Source organism: Neofelis nebulosa, chromosome 8, assembly GCF_028018385.1.
Source record: "Neofelis nebulosa isolate mNeoNeb1 chromosome 8, mNeoNeb1.pri, whole genome shotgun sequence".
Classification (NCBI taxonomy): Eukaryota; Metazoa; Chordata; class Mammalia; order Carnivora; family Felidae; genus Neofelis; species Neofelis nebulosa.
Window position 1 is genome coordinate 116,920,890 of NC_080789.1, and position 24,090 is coordinate 116,944,979.

General features: G+C 40.5%; 1 protein-coding gene across 1 annotated transcript in view; it reads left to right on the top strand.

Annotated features, from left to right (window-relative positions):
* Nucleotides 1-24,090, top strand: part of MPP7 (MAGUK p55 scaffold protein 7) — a 301,509-nt gene that overhangs the window by 17,308 nt on the left and 260,111 nt on the right. The window lies entirely within an intron of this gene.

Genomic DNA, 24,090 nt, shown 5'->3' on the forward strand with positions numbered 1-24,090 from the left:
AGGACTGCTCTTTGTTTTTACTTCGTGATATGAACACTCACGTGCGAGTTACCCTCTTACAGGACTGTGCGGTTGGCTGTCAGGACTGTGCCCCACAGTAGATCTGCAGAACCTGTTCGTTTGTGTAACTGACACTTTGTACCCGCAGCCCCTGGCAACCAGCATTCCACTCTGGGCTTCTCCGAGTGTGTTAGATTCATCCCATAAGAGACACCAGGTAGATTTGTCCTTCTGGGGCTGGCTTCTTCCACTTGACATAATGTCCTCTAGGATTTGGAGGATTGTCATAGATGGCAGGATTTCCTTCCCTTTTTCCTTTTTCTTTCACTTTTAAGATTTACTTAGTAACTTAGCAACTTTCAAATACACAATAGGGTATTAACTGTAGTCATCATGCTCTGCATTACATCCTGATAACTTACTTATTTTTTAACAAGAACTTTAGATCTTTTGACCCCTTTCAAACCCATTCAGCTACCTCCCCCTACCTGTGGCAACTGCCAGTCTGTTTTTGTATTTTGTGAGCTTGATTTCTTTTTAAAGTTTATTTATTTTGAGAGAGGGAAGGACAGAGAGTGAGGGAGAGAGAGAATCTCAAGCAGGCTCAGAGCCCTATGTGGGGCTCGAACCCATGAACCGTGAAATCATGACCTGAGGTGAAATCAAGAGTCGAATGCTTAACCACCCAGTGCCCCTCTTTTTTTTTTTTTTTAGATTCCACATATAAGTGAGGTAAGATATAGTCTCTGTCTGGCTTATTTCACTTAGCATAATGCCCTCAACGTCCATCCATGTTGTTGCAAATGGCAAGATTTCGTTAGTTTTTAAGGGCTGAATAGTATTTGTGTGTAATAGTATTTGTGTGTGTGTGCATTCACAATTTCTTTATCCATTCATCCATTGGTGGACACTTAGGTTGTTTCCATATCTTGGCTATTGTGAATAATGCTGCATAAACATGGAGGTGCATATGTCTTTTTGAATTAGTGTTTGTTTTCTTCCTCCCTCCCTCCCTCCCTCCCTTCCTCCTTTCCTCGTTTCTTTTTGATAAATACCCAGAAGTAGAATTGTATCCTTTGGCAGTTCTGCTTTTTGATTTTGGGGGGAACCTCCATACTATTTTCAGTAGTGGCTGTACCAATTGACCTTCTCACCACCAAGGCACAAGGATTCTCTTTTATCTATATTTTTAGTGACCTTGTTATTACTTGTCTTTTTGATAATAGGCATTCCAACAGTTACAAGGTGACATCTCACTGTGGTTTTTGATTTTGCATTTTCCTGATGGTTAGGGATGTTGAACATTTCGTGTATCTGTTGGCTATCTGTGTGTCATTGGAAAAATGTCTGTTGACATCCTCTGCCCGTTTTTTAATCAGATATGTTTTTGCTAGTGAGTTGTAAGAGTTCTTTATAAATTTTGGATATTAACTGTTTGTCGGATATATCATTTGCATGTATCTTCTCTCAGTAGGTTGTCTTTTTCTGTGAATGGTTTCCTTTGCCATGCAGAGGTTTGTTTGTTTTTTTTTTTTAATTTTTTAGTGTTTATTTTTAAAAGAGAGAGAGAGAGACAGAGCGTGAGCAGGGGAGGGGCAGAGAGAGGGAGACACAGAATCTGAAGCAGGCTCCAGGCTCTGAGCTGTCAGCACAGAGCCTGAGGCGGGGCTTGAACCCACAAACGCAAGATCATGACCCGAGCCAAAGTCAGATGCTCAACTAACTGAGCCACCCAGATGCCCCCGCCATGCAAAAGATTTTTAATTTGATATAATCTCATTTGTGTATTTACTTTTGTTTCCTTTCTCTTTGGAGTCAGTGCACAAAAATATTGCTAAGACTGATGTTGAGCCTACTGCCTAGGCTCTCTTCTAAGAATTTTATGGTTTCAGGTCTTACATTCAAGTCTTTAATACATTTTGAGTTAATTTTTGTGTATGGTGTAAGATAGAGGTTCTGTTTCATTCTTTTGTGTGTGGCTGTCCTGCATTCCCAACACCATGTTTTGCAGAGACCATTCTTTCCCCATTGTATATTCTTGGCTATTTTGTCATGAATTAATTGACCGTGCATGCTTGGGTTTATTTCTGGGGTGTCTATTCTGTTCCATTGATCTGTGTGTCTGTTTTTAAGCCAATATCATACTGTTTTGCCTACTATAGCTTTGTAACATACTTTGAAATCAACCAGTCGGATGCCTCCAGCTTTGTTCTTTTTCCTCAGAATTGCCTTGACTGTTGGGGGTCTTTTGTTCTATACAAATTTTAGGATTGTTTTAATTGTTCAAGTTCTGTGAAAATGCCATTGGAATTTTGATAGGGATTGCATTAAATCTGTAGATTACTTTGAGTAGTATGGGCATTTTAACAATATTCTTCCAGTCCATGAGCATGGAATATCTTTGTGTTGTCTTCAGTTTCTTTTATCCGTGTCTTACAGTTTTTAGTGTACAGACCTTTTACTTCCTTAATTAAATTTATGGCTATATATTTTATTCTTTTTGATGCAATTCTAAATGGCATTGTTGGCATAACTTCTCTTTCTGATACTTTGTTATTAGTGTATAGAAACAAACAGATTTTTGGATATTGAATTTATACCCTGCAACTTTACTGAATTCACTTACTGGTTTTAACAGGGTTTTTTTTTTGTTGTTGTTGTTGTTGTTTTAGTGGAGTCTTTAGGTTTTATTTATACATAATACATATTTTTTATATATGTATTTATACATCTATGTCATTTGCAAATAGTGACGGTTTTACTTTTTCCTTTCCAATTTGGATGTCTTTTCTTTTTCTTGGCTTGTTGCTGTGGCCAGGACTTCCAGTGCTGTGTTGAATAAAAGTGGTGAGAATTGGCATTCTTGTCTTGTTCCTGATCTGAGAGGAAAAACTTACATCTTTTCATCATTGAGTATGTTGTTAGCTATGAGGATTTCCTTCTCTTTGAAGGCTGAATAGTGTTCTAAACCTTTTTGGATTCAAATTCCTGCTTTGTTCATTGCTAGTCTTAAGAATTTGGGAAAGTTATTTAATCTCTGTAGGCCTCAATTTTCTTACCTGAAACAGGCTAATAATCGTACCTACCTCAAATGATGGTAGTGAGAACCAAATCAGATAACACATACATAGCACTTAGTACAGTGCCTGGTGCAAATCAAGGCTCAGTAAATGCTAATTGCTATTCATTATCAATAAACGATATTCCTCAGTACCCTAAAATGCTGACTTTTTTTCCTCCTCTCTGCCAGCTAGTCAACAACCAGATGCTGTCATCTTCCTTATCAGTGTTTCCTGGGTGTCATTCTTCTTTCTATATTCTTACTGTTGTCAGCTTAGCTTAGATGTTCATTGTCTTGTGTAGATTGCAATAATCAGCACTTAGTTGACTAAATGATTCCACTTAGTTATAAATTAATTTACCATATATGCTTTGGTTTACTTCTGGGTTGTCTCTCCTGTTCCACGGATTCCACTTTATCCATGCAGAAGTGTCTTCCTTTTTAAAAATGTCTTTTGATTCTTGGACTGTACCACTCTGAGTCTAAATTACTCCATGGGACCTTCAAAGCCTATTATATTTAGGCCCACGTATGGTTATTTTTCATTCTTCACGCTTACATACCTTCTACTCTAGTGAGACATAGGAATGTGTTCCAAGACATGCAGTTTTTTCTCTCGTCTACATTGACATGCTGGATCGCTTCACAGGCGCATGCCCACTTGGCTGTCATGGTTTTGACTCTGTCATTGGAAGTTGCAGGTTCCTTCCCCGTGTGTGTTTTTCCTGGTCGCTAATGAGCAGGGCCTGTGTTGTCACACCTTCCTCTTGGCAGGCGCTATGTAGAGGTCTAGATTCTAAGACATTCCATTGTTCTTTTGCTGTTACTAATGTGGAGCCCAGAGTACTAGGAATTGTCTCCTTTATGCTTATGCCCCATTGGAAGGAATTTTGCTCCCTGGTTTGTAAACTACAACATCACGATACTTCTTTATATCTGGTGTGCCAAAAACTAGCATGTGTAGTGGAGTGGGTGCATAGTAATGTTTCCTTTTTATTTATTTTTGTCCTCTTAATTTAAGGGGTCTGGGCAGTTGCTAAACTGAGTCTCTTGTTGGTTAAAAAACAGAAAAATGGACTATATATGAGCACGTGTTCCGTTCTCTGTCGTCTCCAGGGTCCTGGGAGTAGCCCATGTCAGGCCTGCCTCTTGTGGTGTGGACACAGTGTGGAGGCTCAGACCTGCCTGAGGGTTTGGCCTGTTCACATCACCTGATCTCACTTTGCATGTCCTCATCTTGGCTCACAATAGTAAAAATAATTTTAAGGGATCATTAAGCCACAGTTTAGACTTGAGTCTTCTTGGATTTGGTGATGGAAGCATTTTAAGACTAAGACATTGAGAGGAGGAAGAATCAGTAGAGGTGTCTTTAGGAACTCTGTCCTGCTTAAATCCCCGGTGCCCGTATGGTATGATTATTGAGTGAATGCATGGATTTCTTAAAGAGCAGGCTGTGCATTTCCAGAGTGTGTAAATGGCTAACCCAAAAGAGTAATTCAGTAGTTCTCAAGGACTCACTGCTCCATGTCTCTGCAGGTGGCTGGCTTTGGAGGAAGAAGTCAGAAGAGGGAATGGGGATCATGATTGGGGTAGAAGGGGAGACATTGGACTTAGAATTGTCACTCTTCTTCCGGCTCCTTCCTCTTCGCTTCCTTAGGAGACACTGAGGCTGGTGCGTCTTTCTAGTTTCTACCACTGAGAACTTGCCCACAGTCAAGGCCCACTCTTATAGATTCATTTCAGGAGATCAGACCAGAGTTTAGAGTTGCTAATGAGTCCATTCTTTTTCAAAAAATACGTTAGGAGTCCAAAATAGAAGTTGGCTGCTTGGTGAAGAAGTGAACTTCACCCTGTTCACTTGGAGTTACTCAGGCAAGATATGTCAGCTGTGTTCTGTGTGATATTGTAATTGGGTGAGAGAATTGAACCCCTTTTTGTTTTTTTTCTTTAATAATTTGGGTAAAATTTAAAACCTATTGACTAGCAAAGAAAACACAATAAATGGCGTAGGACCTTCACCAAGGTGAACGGATGTTCTCGTTTTGGCAAACTTGTTTCAGATTTTTTTGATGAAAGCAATGAAACATTGTAGATAAAGTTGTATATATTGTTCCCCTTCCTACTTCTATTCCCCCTTCCTCCCCACAAACAGTTGCTAGTAGGGATTTGCATGTTTCCTTCCGTCTTTTGCTAAATATGCTTTTATATATGGATGTTCCTATAATTTAAAGGACATATATGATGTAAGTGATCATTAATGTAAATCATACTGCAGGTTTCATTCTGTTATTTGGTTTAAAAGAATCACGTGTTGATGGTGGCTAGTTCTGCAGATTCAGAGACCGGATGACATTTTCCATTCTAACTTCTTTGTGTTGTCCGCAGAGGTCGTCTTTATATATCTGGTTACTTATGGAAACCTATCCTTAGTTCCCTGACATTTAGTACCCATTCTTATTTGTATGCCTTAAATTGATGAGCATTTTAAGAATTTACACCATTAATAAGTTGAAAGCCTCCTTTCTTTGGCTAAGATTTCCATAGGCATGTTAGCAGACAGTCTCAATATTTTGTGTTCCAAAAGGATGCTGCAGAGATGTTGGTGTGGGAGAGTTTGCAAGGGACATGAGTAGGTGGCAGGGAGTTTTTGGCTAGAAGGAATATAGGCAGAAAAGCTGTTGCTAGGGCCATTTTGGGGACTTGCCATTGAGTGGGGAAGTGTTAGGTTATCAAGTTTTTTTTTTTTTTTCTTTTTTTTTTTTTTTTTTTTTGGTAACCGTTGGTAGTTTTCTAATTGGAACAATGTCCCCTTTGATTTAATATGCATAAACATGAAATTAATATTTAATTAGTAATGTTGATCCAGCCCTGTTCTAACAAAGCTCTGGTCTCCTTGACTGCACTGTCTTTTGGTTGTTTTCACTTGGGTATCTCATCTTGACCTCATTCAAAGATCGGAAGTGGAAAAACAGGTTCCACTTTTTAATTTACCCAGCTCCTGTTTATGGCACCACTGTCTTGTGTGTCTAAGATCCGGAGCTGTGGAGCCATCGATTCCTAGCATGTCTTTAATGTTTTATTCTTACAGCTGGTTTTTCCCCTCACCATCCTGTCCTGCCCTAGTCTCTTGTCCTCCAGTCTCCATGCTGTTGTTCTAGTCCCAGTACGCTCACCCCTGACCAAGGTAACTGTAGTCGATGCTTTGCTGAATATGCAGCCATCGGTTTATCCTGGATCCTGTTATCAGATTTTAGAACCTTTCTTGCATTTCTTTATTTTTTATTTTTTTTTTTTATTTTATTTTTTTAAAAATTTTTTTTCAACCTTTTTAAATTTATTTTTGGGATAGAGAGAGACAGAGCATGAACGGGGGAGGGTCAGAGAGAGAGGGAGACACAGAATCGGAAACAGGCTCCAGGCTCCGAGCCATCAGCCCAGAGCCCGACGCGGGGCTCGAACTCACGGACCGCGAGATCGTGACCTGGCTGAAGTCGGACGCTTAACCAACTGCGCCACCCAGGCGCCCCACATTTCTTTATTTTTAAAGAGGACTTCTTCCTCGTGGGTTTTTAAGGGCCCTGAAGTTGCTATTTGTTCCGAGTCATTTCTACCACTTACCAACTCTAGGACCTTGTGTAGATCGTAAATGTTTGTAAGACTCGGTTTCCTCCTAGGCAAACCGAGGCAGTCATGATAATATTTAGGTTATAGGGCTGTAGTAGGTTTTAAATCCGAGAATATGGTACCTGGCACAGTTAGATATTAGGGCTGTTATTCTTAATGGTATCAAGCCTTAATCCTTTTACCCAGATTGCATTGTTTTTCATCTCGAGCTCCTCTGAATATTCAGGTTTAACCTTTTAACAGTGCAAACCTGTTGTGTAATCAGATTCACTGAGAGAGGATGTGCTGGCAGAAGATCCCGTTTGGAAGAGGTAGCAGGATGATAGGTTCATTTTTAGATACTCTGAGTGTGAGTGCCTGCACATTAAGAGGACTCTTGGTTGTATGATGCATCCGGGGTAAGGATAGGGAACTGAGGAGGTCGGTTTACAGACGGTAATTGCAGATAAATTTGTTGTTTCTTAGTGGCGACATTTTCAGGTTCAACAATACCTCTTTAAGTCTGGACTTAGCTTTCTTTAAATAAAGATTTTAGCTGTTTTATCAGGATTCACTGAATACCCATTGTTGAAAGGCACTGCATTAGACACTGAGCAGATGCAAAGAGGCCTGCTATCCGGCTTCTCTCTTGGGACCTTAATATCGAAGGACATAGAAATTGCAAGAAAGCAGAATGAAATGTGATTAAAAGAGAAATATTTAGAGTAGCTGTGTTGCACGTCATTTAGGATGTAGAATTTGAAGGCATGTGGGAAGCTAGGAGGGGGTGGTGATGAAGATAGCTTATTTTCACAAATGTTTAGGTTTCTTTATGTTTTGGTAGCAGGAAGTAGGGAGGAGGTTTTCCAGGCAGCCTCCTACGTGCCGTGTGATTCGAGGAGTGTCCCACTCAAGTCAGTCTGGTGTAGACATCGTGTAAACACTGGATGGCTGTGATTTTTCTATCAATCCGTTTTATTGGTTTTGTTCGTTCTGAGAGCCAAAGAGCCTTCTGATTTATTAGGTCATTAGAAAATTGGTAAATTTTATGAGATTTTGTATATCCTTTATTTTGTTTCCATGGTGTCAAATGTCACGTGAGATACATATTGATGGCTGAGTAATATTTTATGTTAAAAATAAACTCTGTGGGGCACCTGGGTGGCTCATTCGGGTAAGCGTCTGACTCTTGATTTTGCTCAGATCGTGATTTCACGGTTTGTGAGTTTGAGCCCCAAGTAAGGCTCTGTGCTGACAGTGCGGAGCCTGCTTGAGATTCCTTCTGTCTGTCTGTCTGTCTGTCTGTCTCTCTCTCTCTCTCTCTGCCCCTCACCTGCTCACGCTCTTTTTCAAGATAAATAAATATTAAAAAAAAATTAACTCCTTAGGGAGCCTTAGGGACTATAAATGTACTTTGTAAATCAACATTCTGAGATTCATACAGCTTTGATAATTTGCACAGGGTGAGAATAAAAAATCTGTGAGGTCTAACAAATGCGGAACTTTAAACTGTGAATGCAAAGAATAATTGTGTTCTGGTGGAGAGAAACTTTTATGTGTTTGCATTTTTTGATTGCCCTCTTGATGCCTCTTGTCTTAAAGTAGACCAAAGACTTAAATTCTTTGCTTTCATAGTCTCTGAATACTTATCCCTTAAGTACTAAGGTAGCTGTGGGTGAGTGAACTGGAATGTGAGGGTGGGTAAGAATTTTCATATTTCATTGAGCTTACTCTTCCTCGTGAGAGGACCTACTGAGTAATTGCTTATGTATGTTGCCAGTTGCTTGTCACTGTATCAATAAAGAGGTTGCCTAAGAAATTGTGACAGAATTCACTAATGTGAATACTTTCAAATTTTCTTCAGCTATGTTTTTTTTTTTTCAGTTTATTTTTTGATAGAGCATTCTTTTGTAATTGCACCAGAAGACACAGAAAAGACTCCCTGGTTAACTTAGAACACATCAACTTAACAGTCTCTTTTAGACAATGCGAGACCTCATTTGCACCATTAATACCGGATAATTTTTTTTTCCACTAGTGAAAGAGAAATCTTTGTGAATATATTAAGTTACCATGTAAAGAAATACAAATAGATTTTTATACATAATTATGTAGTAAAAAGTAGGTTAACTTTTTAAAATTGAAGTATAATTGGCATACAATATCCTGTTAGTTTCAGACGTACCTCATGGTGGTTTGATATTTTGATATATTGCAAAACGATCCCCTTAAGTCTAGTTACCATCTGTCACCATAGAAAGTCATTACAATATTATGACTGTATTCCCTATGTTGAACATTCTGTTCCGTGACTAATTTATTTTATAATTGGAAGTTTGTACCTCTTAATCCCTTCACGTATTTCACCTGCCCCTCCCGTCCCTACCCCTCTGGTAACTAGCAGTTTGTTTCCTGTATTTTTGAGTCTGTTTCTGTTTGTTTGTTCATTTGTTTTGTGTAAGAGAAATCCTGTAGTACTTATCTTTCTCTCACTTATTTGACCTAGCATAATACCCTCTAGGTCTATTCATTTGTCATAAATGGCAAGATGGCATTCTTTTTGTAGGGCCGAGTAATATTCCAGTGTGTGTGTGTGTGTGTGTACGTGTGTGTACGTGTGTGTGTGCGTGCATGTGTGTGTGTGTGCATGCACGTGTGTGTGTATATGTATATATACCACACCTTCTGTATTTGTTGATGTACTTAGGTTGCTTCCACATCTTGGCCATTGTAAATAGTACTTCATTGAACATAGAGATGCATGTATCAAGTTGGTGTTTTTGTTGTCTTTAGATAAATACCCAGAAGTAGAATTGCTGGATTATATGATACTCTCTAATGGGCCACCCAGGCACCCCTTGTTGTAGTTTGGATTTGGATTTCCCTTACGATTTGTGATGTTGAGTGTCCTTTCGTGTGCCTGTTGGCCATCTTTATGTCGTCTTTGGGAAAGTGTCTTCAGATCCTCTGCCCATTTCTTAATCAGATTTTTTTTTTTTTTTTGCTATTGAGTTTTGTAAATTCTTTCTGTATTTTGGATATTAACTCCTTATTGGCTGTATGATCTTCTTCCATTTAGTAGGTTACCTTCCATTTTGTTGATGGTTTCCTTTGCTGTGCAAAAGATTTTTAGTTTGATGTAATCCCATTTGTTTATTTAGCTTTTGTTGTTGTTGTTGCTGTTCTTGTCTGGGGAGACTGATCCAAAAAAAAGTTTAAGACCAGTGACAAAGAGCTTATTGCCTGTTTCCTTCTAGGAGTTCTCTGGTTTCAGGTCTTACATTCAAGTCTTTTAATTCATTTTGAGTTAATTTCTGTGTGTGGTGTAAGATTTTGCATGTGGCTGTCCGGTTTTCCCATCATTTATTGAAGAGGCTGTCTTTTCCCCATTGTATATTCTTGCCTCCTTTATTATAGACTAATTGACCATATGTCTGGGGTCTCTATTTGTTCCATTGATCTATGTGTCGATTTTTTTGTTTCAGTACCATACTGTTTTGATCACTGTAGCTTTGTTGTATAGTTTGAAATCAGAGAGTGAGGTACCTCCAGCTTTGTTCTTCTCTCTTTCTCAAGATTGCCTTGGCTATTTAGTCTGTTGTGTGGACATTTTAACAATATTAATTATTCCAATCTATGAGCATGATATATGTTTCCATTTATTTGTGATCTCAGTTTCTCTTATCACTGTCTTATAGTTTTCAGAGGATAGGTCTTTCCTAGGTAATTGTAAATGGGATTGTTTTCTTAATTTCTCTTTCTGATACTTATTAGTGTATAGAAATGCAACCAGTTTTTGTATGTTAATTTTTGTATCCTGTGACTTTAGTGAATTCATTTATTAGTTTTAATAGTTTTTTGGAGGAATCTTTAGGGTTTTCTGTATATATAGCATGTCACCTGTAAATAGTGACAGTTTTACTTCTTCTTTACCAATTTGGATGCCTCTTATTTTCTTCCCTAATTGCTGTGGCTAGGAATTCCTGCTGGGTTTGAATTAAAGTGGTGAGAGTGGGTATGCTTGTCTTGTTCCTAATCTTAGAGGAAAAGCTTTCACCTTTCACCATTGAGTATGATGATAACTGAGGGTCTGTCCTGTATGGCCTTGATTGTGTTGAGATATGTTCCCTCTACACACACTTTGTTGAGAGCTTTTATCAGAAATAGATGTTGAATTTTGTCAAATGCATTTTCTATATCTATTGAGATGATCATATGATTTTTATCCTTCATTTTGTTAATGTGCATCATGTTGATTTGTGAATATTGAACCATGTTTGCATCTCTTGAATAAATCCCATTTTATCATGGTTATGATCCTTTTAATGTATTATTTGATTCAATTTGCTAATATTTTAGTGACGATTTTTACATCTATATTCATTAAGGGTATTGGCTTATAATCTTCTTTTTTTGTGTTGCATTTTCTGGTTTTGGTATCAGGGTAATTAATGCTGGCTCATAAAAGGAATTTGGAAACATTCCTTCCTGTTTAATTTTTTTTTGGAATAATTTGAGTAGAATAGGTACTAACTCTTGTGTAATTATTTGGTAGAATTTACCTGGTCCTGGGTTTTTTTTTGAGTGCTCAATGAGTTTTATTACTCATAATCAGTCTATTCATATTTTCTGTTTTTTAATGATTCAGTCTTAGAAGGCTCTGTGTTTCTAGGAGTTTATCAGTTTCTTCTAGTTTTTCCAGTTTGTTGGCATATAATTGTAGTAATCCCTTATGATCTTTTTTGTGTCAGTTATAATTTCTCCTCTTTCATTTTTTATTGTATTTGGGCCATGTCTCTCTGTTCTTGATGATTCTGACTATAGGTTTCTCGATTGTTACCTTTTCAAAGAACAGCTTTTACTTTCATTGATCTTTTCTAATTTTTTTTGCCTCTATTTCCACTGTGATCTTTGTTATTTCCTCCTTCTAACTTTGGATTTTATTTTATTTTCTTTACCCTACTTTTATTGTATTTTATTTTATTTTTTCTAGTTCTTTAGATATGAAGTTATATTGTTTACTTAAGGTATACGTTGCTTTTTGAGGGATGCCTGTATTGCTGTAAACTTCCCTCTCACAACTGCTTTTGCTTCTGTCCATAGATTTTGGTATGTTGTATTTCCATTTTCATTTGTCTCAAGTTATTTTTTTATTTCTTCTTTGATTTCTTAGTTGACCTTTTGGTTTAGCAGCATGTTGTTTTTGTCTCCATGTGTTTGGTTTTTGCACTTTTCCATTTGTAATTGATTTCTAGTTTCATGCTTTTGTGGTAAGAAAAGATGCTTGATACGATTTTAATTTCTTGAATTTCTTGAAACTTGTTTTGTGGTCTAACATGTATTCTATCTTGGAGAATGTTCCACGTGCACTTGAGAGGAATGTGTATTTTGCTTTTGGACGGAATGTTCTGCAAATATCTGTTAAGTCCATCTGGTCCAACATGTCTTTTAAGGCCAGTGTTTCCTTGTTGGTTTTCTGTCTGGATGATCTATTGATGTGAGGTCTTAAAGTCCCCTACAATTATTGTATTGCTGTTGATTTCTCCCTTTATGTCTGTTAATATCTCTATATATAATATAGCAAGTGCCTCTGTGTTGGGTGCAGACATATTCACAAATGTTATATCCTCTTCTTGGATTGACCTCTTTATCATTATGTAATGCCTGTCTTTGTTTTTTGTTACAATGTTTGTTTTAAAGTCGAATTTGTCTAACAAGAGTATTGCTACTTCTGAGTATTGTTTTCATTTGCATGGAGTATCTTTTTCCATCCTTTCACTTTCAATCTGTATGTGTCTTTGGAGGCAGCATATAGATGGGTCTTATGTTCTTTATCTCTTCATTCACTATATGTCTTACAATTGGAGGCATTTACATTTCAAGTAATTACTGAGAGGTATGCACTTATTGCCATTCTGTTAATTGTGTTCTGGTTGTTTTTGTAGCTCTTTTCTGTGTCTTCTTTTGGTCTCTTCCCTTGTGGTTTGCTGGTTTTCTTTAGTGTTATTTTGGGTTCCGTTCTCTATTTTTTTTGTATATCTTTTATAGGTTTTTGGTTTGTGGTTACCATGAGTTTCGTATCTATCTACCTATATATACATAGAAGTCTATTTTAAGCTGATAGTCGCTAAAGTTTGAATGCATTCTCCAAGTCTTACATTTTTACTCTCCCCATAACACATTTTATGTTCTTGTGATCATATTTTCCATCTGTTTTTGTATCCCTTAACCACTTATTGCAATTATAGTTGATCTTCCCATTTTTGTCATTTAATGTCCATGGTAGCTTTTTAAGTGGCTCATCCACTGGCTTTATGAAGTATTTGCCTCTACCAGGGAGATTTTTTCCCTTTATTTTGTTATTTCTAGTTACAGCCTTTTCTTCCCCCCCCCCCCCCTTTTTTTTTTTTTTAAATAGGCCTTATGCCCAGCATGGAGCCCAATGTAGGATTGAAGTCATGACCCCAAGATCAAGACCTGAGCTGAAATCAAGAGTAGGCCACTTAACTGACTGAACCACCCTGGTGCCCCTAGTCACAGCTTTTTCTTAAAGAAGACCCTTTAACATTTTTTGTAAGGTCGATTTAGTGGTGAGGAACTCCTTTAGTTTTCACTTGTCCGGGAAACTCTTTGTCCCTCAGTTTTGAATGATAGCATATAATTTTGTTAATGATGTAAAATGACACTTTGTTCCATTTGGTTGATTTTAAAAACCTTTTTCAGGGGTGCCTGGGTGACTCAGTTAAGCATCTGACTCTTAATATCGACTCAGGTCATGATCTCATGGTTCGTGGGTTCGAGCCTGTGTCAGGCTGACAGTGCAGAGCCTGCTTGGGATGCTCTCTCCCTCTCTCTGCCTGCCCTTCCCCTGCTGATGCTCTCTCTCTCTAAATAAACATAAAAAATAAGTCTTTTTCATAGGAAATAAGAATTAATAAGTAGTGTAGTAAATTTAAAAAAGGAAACTACTCTAACATTTTCCAGGCTTCAGGATCCATGTGTCCTTTTTCCTTCCTTTTCTGTCTTTTAAAAATATTTGGAGTTTTCAGGCACCTGGGTGGCTCAGTCGGATAAGTGTCCAACTCTTGGTTTTGGCTCGGGTCGGGATCTCACGGTTCTAGGATTGAGCTCTGCATTGGGCTCTGTGCTGACAGTGCTGAGCCTGCTTGGGATTTTCTGTCATCCTTTCTCTCTGCCCCTCCCATGCTCACTCGCTCTCTCTCTGTCAAAAAAAATTTTTTTTTTTTCAAAGAGTGGCTATAAAATTAAAATCCAAGCAATTCTTTATGAAAACTCAGCGAAAAGGTCATACCTAGTTGAGGGAATAATTTTTCTATATCTATGGATTATGCATCAGCTGTTGCTCCTGGAACTTATTTTCTAGATGTTTCCACATTTTAAATGGTTGTAAATAATAATTCCATAAATATATCATTTTTTTCATTAGTTGAGTATCAGTACCTTATGTTATCTGTTTATTATTTTTACATACGTGTGTATATAAACGCATACACACATTTAATATATATAGATATAAATAAATTTTTTAATTTTTAAAAAATGTTTATTTTTGAGAAAGAGATCAGAGTGCGAGTGGGGGAGCGGCAGAGAGAGAGGGAGACACAGAATCTAAAGCAGGCTCCAGGCTCTGAGTTGTCAGCACAGAACCTGATGCAGGGCTCGAACTCATGAACCGTGAGAAAATGGCCTGAGCCAAAGTTGGACGCTTAACCGACTGAGCTACCCAGGCTCCCCCAAAATAAAAATTTTAAAAGTAAAATGCACATATACACATACATGGGTATACCTTGATGAAAAGTCACACATTCAGTACATGTGTGTAGATAGCACATCTTGGAGAACATTTTACAAATAATGTTCCTTGTTTGTGCTAGAGGAAGGAGCACCGATTCATGTCATGCATCTAGACGTACACTTTAGGTTGGCTGAAGATGTCTGGTTATTTCTCCATCAGGCGTTTTTCTGACTCAGATGCTCAAGGTCAAGCTATGTGTTCTAGAATATTGGCATCTTGATCGTCCGTCAGTCTGTCTGATTTTCAGAGGAGAGTCTCGACCTTGCCTGTTTTAGTTTCCCCAAAGCTGCAGTGAGCTGGCTTTTTATTCAAGTCTGCATTCCTGTAATGCTCCTCAGCTTTATGGAAGAATCTTAGCTCTGCTCTTAGACTTCCCGTTAAGGCAAGTGGATTTGTATTTGTCTTGCTACTCCAGACGTGTCCCTAAGGGAGGATAAACAAGCTCCCTGCCACCCAGTATTTATCAATGCCTTGTTTGAAAGAAGCAGTATCGAGGGAGATGCTCAAAAGATATGTAGCTCATACATTATACGAGATAGTTCTTTTATTTTTTATTTATTTTATAATTTTTGTTTAGTTTTGAGAGAGAGAGACAGAGTGTGAGTGTGGGAAGGGGGAGGGAGAGAGAGAGGGAGAGACAGAATCGGAAGCAGGCTCCAGGCTCTGAGCTGTCAGCACAGAGCCTGACTCGGCAGCCCGAGCGGCAAGATCATGACCTGAGCCAAAGTCAGACCTTTGGCTGAGCCACCCAGGTGCCCCTATGCTAGTTTTAAATATACCTCAGGATCAAGTCAGATTAGCAAAAGAACAACATCTTGATACCATGTTTCATTGACATCTAACAGACTTTTACTGAATTATTAGTTGATGTGATATTAGAAGGTGTTGTCATGGCCAACTCAGGACATCCCCTAGAGGTGTTGTAGATCCTCTGGCTCTGTCACCTGATATTTTTCTTTCTCAGTGCCAGCAAATGGGATCGATGATCTGTGACTGTCATCTATCTGTCCTTAAGTAAAGTATTCTTCAAGTTTCACTGCTCCTTTCAGAATGATAGTCTGTACTTCTGCAAAGAGGAAAGGCATAGTTCAAATCTTGATTCAGTCTCTTTTGCTTAGAAACCGTATATGTGAGCTTTTTTGTGTCTTTTTGAATTATGCACATGCAATTAAAATTTTTTTCAATATTTTATTGATTGATTGCAGTTTTCAGGTTCACAGCAAAATTGAGGGGAAGGTACAGAATTTCCCATCTACTCTTTAACCCCTGCATATCCACAGCCTCCCCTATCATCAACATCCCGTCCCCCCGCCCCCCCGCCCCCCAGTGCGCTGGTACATTAAGAGTTGATGAACCAACATTGAGACATCATAATTCCCCGAAGTCCATAGTTTACATTATGGTTCATTCTTGGTGTTGTACATTCTTTGGGTTTGGACAGGTGTACAAGGACATGTGCACATCATCATGGAGTCGTGCAGCGTGTTCCCACTGTGCTCTGCCTAGTTATCCCTTCATCCCGAGCCCTGCAACCACTCGTCTTCTTACTGTCTTCATGGTTTTGCCTTTTTCAGAATGTCATGTAATTGGAATTATACAGTATGTAGCCCACTCATATTGGCTTCTTCCCCTCAGTAATATGCGTTTAAGTTTCCCCCATGTGTTTTCGCAGCTTTGAGAGTTCATTTCTTTTTAATGCTGAATAATAGTCCGCTGTCTAGATTACCACAGTTTATTAATCCCTTTACCTACTGAAGGACCTCTTGGTTGCTTTAAGGCTTTGGCCATTGTGACTAAAGCTGTTACACAGGTCTTTGTGTGTACATAAGTTTTCAACTCCTTTGGGTAAATACCAACAAGCATGACTGCTGGATAGTGTGTTTTCTTTTTTGACGTTTGTTTATTTTTGAGGAAGAGCGAGCAGGGGAGAGGCAGAGAGGGAGACAGAGGATCTGAAGTGGGCTCCACACCGACAGCAGAGAACGTGATGCGGGCCTCCAGCTCACAAGCTGTGAGATCATGACCTGAAGTCAGATGCTTGACCGACTGAGCCACCCAGGCGCCCCTGTCGGATGGCGTATTGAGAGTGTGTTTAGGGGCGCCTGGGTGGCTCAGTCAGTTGAGCGTCTGACCTCAGCTCAGGTCGTGATCTCGCTGTGAGTTGAAGTACCACGTCAGGCTGTGTGCTGACAGTGCAGAGCCTGCTCGGGATTCCCTCTCTGCCCCTCCCCTGCTTGCGCGAGCGCTCTCTCTCTCTCTCTCTCTCTCAAAATAAATAAATAAACCCAAATTCTAAAAAAAAAAAAAAAAAAAAAAAAGTATGTTTAGTTTGGTAAGAAACTGCCAAACTGTCTTCAAAGCGGCTGTACTGGTTTTGCATTCCTACCAGCAGGTGAAGGAGAATTCCGGTTGCTTCACATTCTCACCAAGATTTGATGGTGTTGGTGTTTCGGGTTTTGGCAGTTCATGTGAATGGGTCATGGTATCTCATTGTTACTTAATTTGCATTTCCCCAATGACATATGACGTGGAGCATCTGTTTGTAGGCTTATTGTTATTATTATTATTTGTCATCTGTATATCTTCTTTGATGAGATGTCTGTTAAACTCTGGCCCATTTTTTAAATTGGATTCTCTGTCTTAAGAGCTTTTGGGGGGCACCTGGCTGGCCCAGTCAGTGGAGCGTCTGACTCTTGATCTTGGGTTTGTGAGTTCGAGCCCCCTGTTGGGTGTAGAGGTTGCTTGAAATCTTGAAAAGAATATTCCACATTTTTGTGTACTTTGTATAACAGATCTTTATCAGCCGTGTCTTTTGCAAATATCTTCTCCCAGCCTGTAGCTTGTGTGAGTCTGTTGATACTGTCTTTTGCAGAACGGAACTTTTCGTTTTTAGTGAAATCTGGCATGGGGCACCTGGGTGGCTCAGTTGGTTAGGCGTCTGACTTCGGTTCAGGTCACCGTCTTGAGGTTCGTGGGTTTGAGCCCCGCATCAGGCTCTATGCTGACAACTCAGAGCCTGAAGCTTGCTTCGGATTCTGTGTCTCCCTCTCTTTCTCTGCCCCTCCCCTGCTCGCATTCTGTCTTTCAAAAATAAACGTTAAAAAAAATTCAATGAAATCTGGCTTATCAATTATTTTATTCATGGATTGGGCCTCTGTGTTGTATCTAGAAAGTCCTCACCCTACCCGAGGTCATCTAGATTTTCTCTTGTGTTATCTTCTAGGAGTTGTATAGTTTTGCCTGTTACATTTAGGTGTGTGATTCATTTTGTGAAATACTTTGCTGAATATAATTCTTTAAAAAAATAGAATATACCCAGTTGCAGTTCATGATAAAGTAAAATGATTCCGCCTTTAATTACCTGGTCTGTTTCTACTGATCCTGCCAGCCATTTAGCTTACTGTTGTGCTGAAACATCCAAGAAGCAGATGGTTGGGGGCCGTCCCACAAGGAGATCCTCAGTGTCCTTTAATGTCACTAGAGGAAAAGTAACGTGCACTTAATTCAAGGGACTGTGGTCTTCCAAATGGCTCTCAAGCGTCATAACTCTTTCTCAAAAACAGCAACCCAGACAGTATAGCTGATGTTTTCTGATAAATTCCAATTTGGTAGGTCTTTGCCTCCCTCAAAGACTAGCTCTGACGTCTCTTAGTCCTTGAAGCTTGTCACCCTCTTGACTGGCCATGTCAGAGTCTGGTGGCATCTCCCAACCTAGAGCCATGGAATGGAGAAACCGTTATGGACCTTGGAAATCATCGGATTAATCCCTTTAGCCTTTATCGGGGAAAACCAGGCCTGGGGGACTATAGGGCTGGCTGTGGCCGTGTCACTGTTACTAGGAGAACCCCAGAACCAGGACTAGACCCCAAAGTCCCAAAGTCCAACTCCCGTCTCTTTCCATTCTGGTGTCCCATCCTTTTGGAATGCTTTAGTCTTCTACACTCTGAATCAGAGTTTCAAATAAGATGATCTGTGTTTTGCTTTGTTTTTTGCAATTTGAAGGACTCCTTACTGGTTTTATCTTTAAAATATTCAACCTTTGTGGATCAACCTCTGTGGATAATTCATGATTTTATGTTGGTGGGGATTTTGTTAAGAATGATGATGGATTGGGGCGCCTGGGTGGCTCAGTCGGTTAAGCGTCCGACTTCGGCTCAGGTCACGATCTCCCGGTCCGTGAGTTCGAGCCCCGCGTGGGGCTCTGTGCTGACAGCTCAGAGCCCGGAGCCTGTTTCCGATTCTGTGTCTCCCTCTCTCTCTCTCTCTGACCCTCCCCCGTTCATGCTGTGTCTCTCTCTGTCTCAAAAATAAATAAACGTTAACAAAAAAAAAAAAAAAAAAAAAAAAAAAAAAAAAAAAAAAAAAAAAAAAAGAACGATGATGGATTGACTTCTTTGCTAATCGATTTTGCTTCTTTGGTGTCGAAGGAGGACGGAGACTTATGCTCAAATTGGTTCGTCCTAAGCCAGACTCGTGAAGTGCAAAGTCAACCACAGTTTGTTGAGCATTTACTGAAGTCAGGCCCCTTCTTGGACATTGAGGACGTGGCATTGACCAAGCCCCGTATAGGACCTGTTGTCACGGAGCTTTCCTAGGAAGGAAGTAGCAACCCCTAACTGGTTCTCCTTGTGCACTCTTAATCCTAGAGCAATGGAATTGGAACAAAGGGGACATGTCTCTTCCCTCTGACAAAGCTCCTAAACCAGTCAAATGTACAAGGTTTTCTACAAATGGAGTAGTGTTTATACAATCCCTGATTCCATAGACTCAGCAGCCCAGAGGAGCGTGTCTTGACCTATAGACAGTATGTGGTATAAGCAGAACAGGAGCTTTAGGATAAACATGCCGAACTTCTTAATCTCATCTCCTATCAATGTGAATTGGGACTAATAGTAGCTTGTTAGGAATATCCAGTGAGGTTCCTAAGGTGCACAGGCTGGTGGAGCGAGTGAGAGATGCTCAGCAAATGGCCACTGCTATTGTTGTTCTCATGAAGGTCAGCATAGTTGAGGAAACGAAGATCAGCACGTGCCTAGGTTTTCTTCCCATAGTAGTGCAATTCTTAAGTCCTTTTTTGTTTTCTCGTGGCACAAACCAAGCTCCTGGGGATAATACCCTACTTCCAAGAACGTATCCAGGAAGCCAGCTGAAATCCCACCTCTAAGGAAAGAGCCCAGGAATGAGGGTGACATCATTATTGGGAGGTGTTGTACCCAGTGGTTAAAACCCGGGCTGAGTCTCCATGGGCAAGCTACTTAAGCGATCTGTGCCTAAATATTCTTATCTGGAAATTAGGGATAAACATATATTACCTACCGGATAGGGTTGTTATGGAAGCTGAATGAGTTTTTATGGGTGAGGTGCTTAGAAATACTCTTTATTGTTACTGAGAAAATCTTGATTCTTTTTTAAAAAAAATTTTTTTTCTTTTAACATTTATTTATTTTTGAGAGACAGAGAGAGACAGAGCACAAGCAGGGGAGGGGCAGAGAGAGAAGGAGACACAGAATCCGAAGCAGGCTCCAGGCTCCGAGGTGACAGCACAGAGCCCGACGTGGGGCTTGAACTCACAAACCATCAGATTATGACCTGAGCCGAAGCCGGACGCTCAACTGACTGAGCCACCCAGGTGCCCCGATTCTTTTTTTTTTTTTTTTTTTTTTTAAGTTTATTTATTTTGAGAGAGAGTGCACAGCACAGGAGGAACAGAGAGAGGAGAGAGCGAGAATCCCAATGCAGGGCTCGATCTCATGAACTGTGAGATCATAACCTGAGCTGAAACCAAGAGTTGGAAGCTTAACTGACTGAGCCACCCAGGTGCCCCGAGATCTTGATTCTAACAGGAGTAAATCATAAGCTTCAGTAGTTACTTGCTAACAAATTTCAGTCTCCTCTTAATACACCAGTTCCTTAGGTCCTGTTCCCCTTCCATATTTAAATGCTATCTGAATGGAAGCATTACTTTTGTGTTTTTTATTATGTAGATTAGTTATATACAATATGGTTTGTGATTAGGGAACACTTTTTTGCGGTATTATTAAAATAAAGATGTATCAGTCTGGAATTAGAAAAAAAATATTGCCTTTGCAATAGTTGATTTTTTTTTTTTTTTTTTTTGAGAGCTTGAATGCTTTATTCATTGTAACTGTCAGTGGGTAAGTACAGGTGACTGAATGCGAAAGGAAGTCCTGATAGTTACAGGAAGAGAAAGTCCTCTCTCGAGTAAAAGTTAGATGTAACCAGAGATGGATTTGTTCACTGTTATTAGTAATAAGTACAGTTGTGTGAGTCTAAAAGATAAGCCCCTAACTTTGCCTCAACTCTTAAAAATTACAAGTGGTTTTTAGGCACTTAAAAATTAAAATACGGACAATAAGATGGCTTATAAGGTGCAGTATGATCTAACTCCTCTATTTCCTTCCTGATTTTATCAGAATTTCTCTGTGGCTCATTGTGTTCCAGCCATGCTTTCCTTCCAGTGTGCTGGGCCCTTCCTCAGAACCTAAGCTCAGGATGGACCTTCTGCTAGAATTCACTCCTCTCTTACCTGACTGTCCTCTGCTCACCCCCTTAATTCGGGTCTGTTTAATTTCACCTTTTGGAGAAACTTTCTCCTGTTAAAAAACAAAATTCAGCTAAGTAAATTTGAAGATATAATTGGCTTTATTAAATGATTCAAGAATTGGGGGTGTCTGGTGGTTCGGCCGGTTGAGTGTCCAACTTCAGCTCAGGTCATGATCTGAGCTGATCATGGGTTCGAGCCTCACGTCGGGCTCTGTGCTGGCAGTGCAGAGCCCGTTTGGGATTCTGTGTCTACCTCTCTCTCTCTGCCCTCCCCCCCCCCCCCCCCCCGGCCTCAAAAGAAGTAAATAAACAAATAAACATTGAAAAAAAAGATGACAACAGCTAGTTCCCTAAGGTCACAACAGAAGTACTGGGTTTTTATTGTTGCTATTTAAAAAAAATTTTTTTTAATGTTTTTATTTTTGAGACAGAGAGAGGCAGAACATGACAGGGGGAGGGGCAGTGAGAGAGGGAGACACAGAATCCAAAGCAAGCTCGAGGCTCTGTGCTGTCAGCACAGAGCCTGAGGTGGGGCTCAAACTCACAGACTGTGAGATCATGACCTGAGCCTAAGTCGGATGCTTAACCGACTGAGCCACCCAGGCGCCCCATTGTTGCTATTTTTAAAGACCCATACACTTGAGCCAATAGGTTAAAGATGCAAAGAGTAAAACTGGGTAAATGTTACACACACACACACACACACACACACACACACACACATATATATGGACTAATTAAAGGACAGAATTAGGAGGTAAGGCCACATCAAAATGCCTTTATACCTAAAGCAATAAATTCTTTGAATTTCAGTGTAGAACCCAATGTGGGGCTCGATCTCACAAACCGTGAGATCATGAGATGAAATCAAGAGTTGGATTCTTCGCTGTCTGAGCCACCCGGGCACCCATGTTGTCCTCTTTTTATGCATAACTTCCCAATGGGCTCTGTGTCCTAAGCCCTCCTGTTTCTTCAGCACATAATCATGGTGCGTGACACTGACGTTTCCTTCCTCTCTGACCATTTTCTATTTGCAAAGATGTTTCTACCCGGTTCTACCTTCTCACCCACAAACTCCGCGCTAGTAAAACTGGCAGAGAAGATGTCTTCTAAACAGTATTTTTATATTAATATTGACCGCATTTCTACTGTTGTGCCAGCAAATTAATCTTTCAGATGTGGTTCAGCACATGCCCTTTCCTTCCTGCCCACCCCCGCTCCCCCATATAAACTCCTTAGGCTGGCATTTAAGACCATGCTTTTCTAATCTTATCTCCCAGTTTCGTTCCAACATTTACCTTTTATTTTATCCCAACTGTAATAAACAGTTTCCTTAACATGTCTTCTGCGTCCCACTTCCATATGTTTCCTCAAGCTGCCGGGAACGTCATAGATTAATACTTTGGCTCTGTCGCCAGACTCTCTGTACTTGTCTTTGATAGCTTGAAATTATGTATTTTTTTAAGAAACCCTCCAAGACCAGGGCTGGTGTCCGTCTTGCTTATCTCCACTCTTAAATCCATGATCACGACAGACGCCAGGCGGGCGGGATTTAAAGCTCAGCTCCTCATTTGCCATGAGAACTGGTCCTCAGCCACCGGTCTCCAGGCCGAGCACTGGGTGTGCCCATCGTACTTATTTTCTTTGCTAACCAGACCGGCACCGGTTCTCGGGTCCCAGTTGCTGCCCTTAGTCCCAGTCCTCCTTAGGACAGGGCTCCCCTTGGGTCCCCGCAGCCCTGTCTTCTCTGGAGACACCTTTTCTGGGGACTGGAGCCCCACCTCTGCGGTCAAGTCCAGGGCTCAGGGCTCCATAGAACTGCCTTCCCGAATGGTCGGCCTCCTCGTTACCAGATTCCCAAGTGTGGCCACACCTCCTAGTGATGCTGTTTTGGATTGGTGGTGGGGTCCGAAGCTGACGGCCAAGAAAGAATTCTTGCGACATTTTTGGTGCAAAAGGATGATAAAAATTTTAAAGTTTATTTAGTTTTGAGAGAAAGAGAGAGAGAGGGAGAGAGAAAGAGCGTGAGTAGGGGAGGCACAGAGGGAAAGACAGAGACACAGAATCTGAAGCAGGTTTCAGGCTCTTGGCTGTCAGCACAGAGCCCAACGTGGGGCTCAACCTCGTGAACTGTGAGATCATGACCTGAGCCAAGGTTGGATGCTTAACCGACTGAGCCACCCAGGCACCCCTCAAAAAGGTGATTTTATCAAAGCATGGGGACAGGACCCGTGGGCAGAAAAGACAAGACAGTTGGGAGTTTATTGGAGGAATGTTTTTACTCTATCTCAAATATTTGTCAATGGGCTGCAGATTATAAAGAAATTTAATTAAAAAATGTTTTTAATGTTTATTTTTGAGAGAGAGAGAGAGAGAGAGAGAGAGAGGAAGAAGGCGGGGTGCAGAGAGAGGGAGACACAGAATCCGAAGCAGGCTCCAGGCTCTGAGCTGTCAGCACAGAGCCTGACACGGGGCTCGAACTTGGGAATCGCGAGATCATGACCTGAGCCGAAGTGGGACGCCTAACCGACTGAGGCATGCGGGCACCCCAAGAAATCTAATTTTATTTGTATTTTCATCTTGCCTTTGTTCCCCACATCACCGTGGAGGGGAGGGTGATCTGGGGGCTCCAGGAAATTAAGTGTGTCGGTTTCTGGAGGTTCGGCTGTTGATAAGATTGCCTGTTTCTTGTAATTTATTAAGACCGTTGTAAACTGATAGAGACTCGGGTCTTCTATGGCTTTGATCTCTATCAGTTAACCATTGGTTTTCCGTTTCCTTTGTTCTTCGGAGGCCAGGAGTGTCTGAGGAGTGTCACCCGGGTCCCACCTGGGGAGGGTGGTGGGCATTTACAGGGTGTCAGCTTGCCCTCTGCTCCCTCATCACTGTTGCTTGATTCACTCTGAGGGGTTTGGAGGACACACTCCCCTGCCATGTGTCTCCTCGCCCTTCAGTGGTTCACTGCAACACCACCTGACTTCTGGTACCAGACGTGTGGGTTCCACACATCCGGCGGTTCTGTGGTACCAGTCCTGACGCTGCCGGG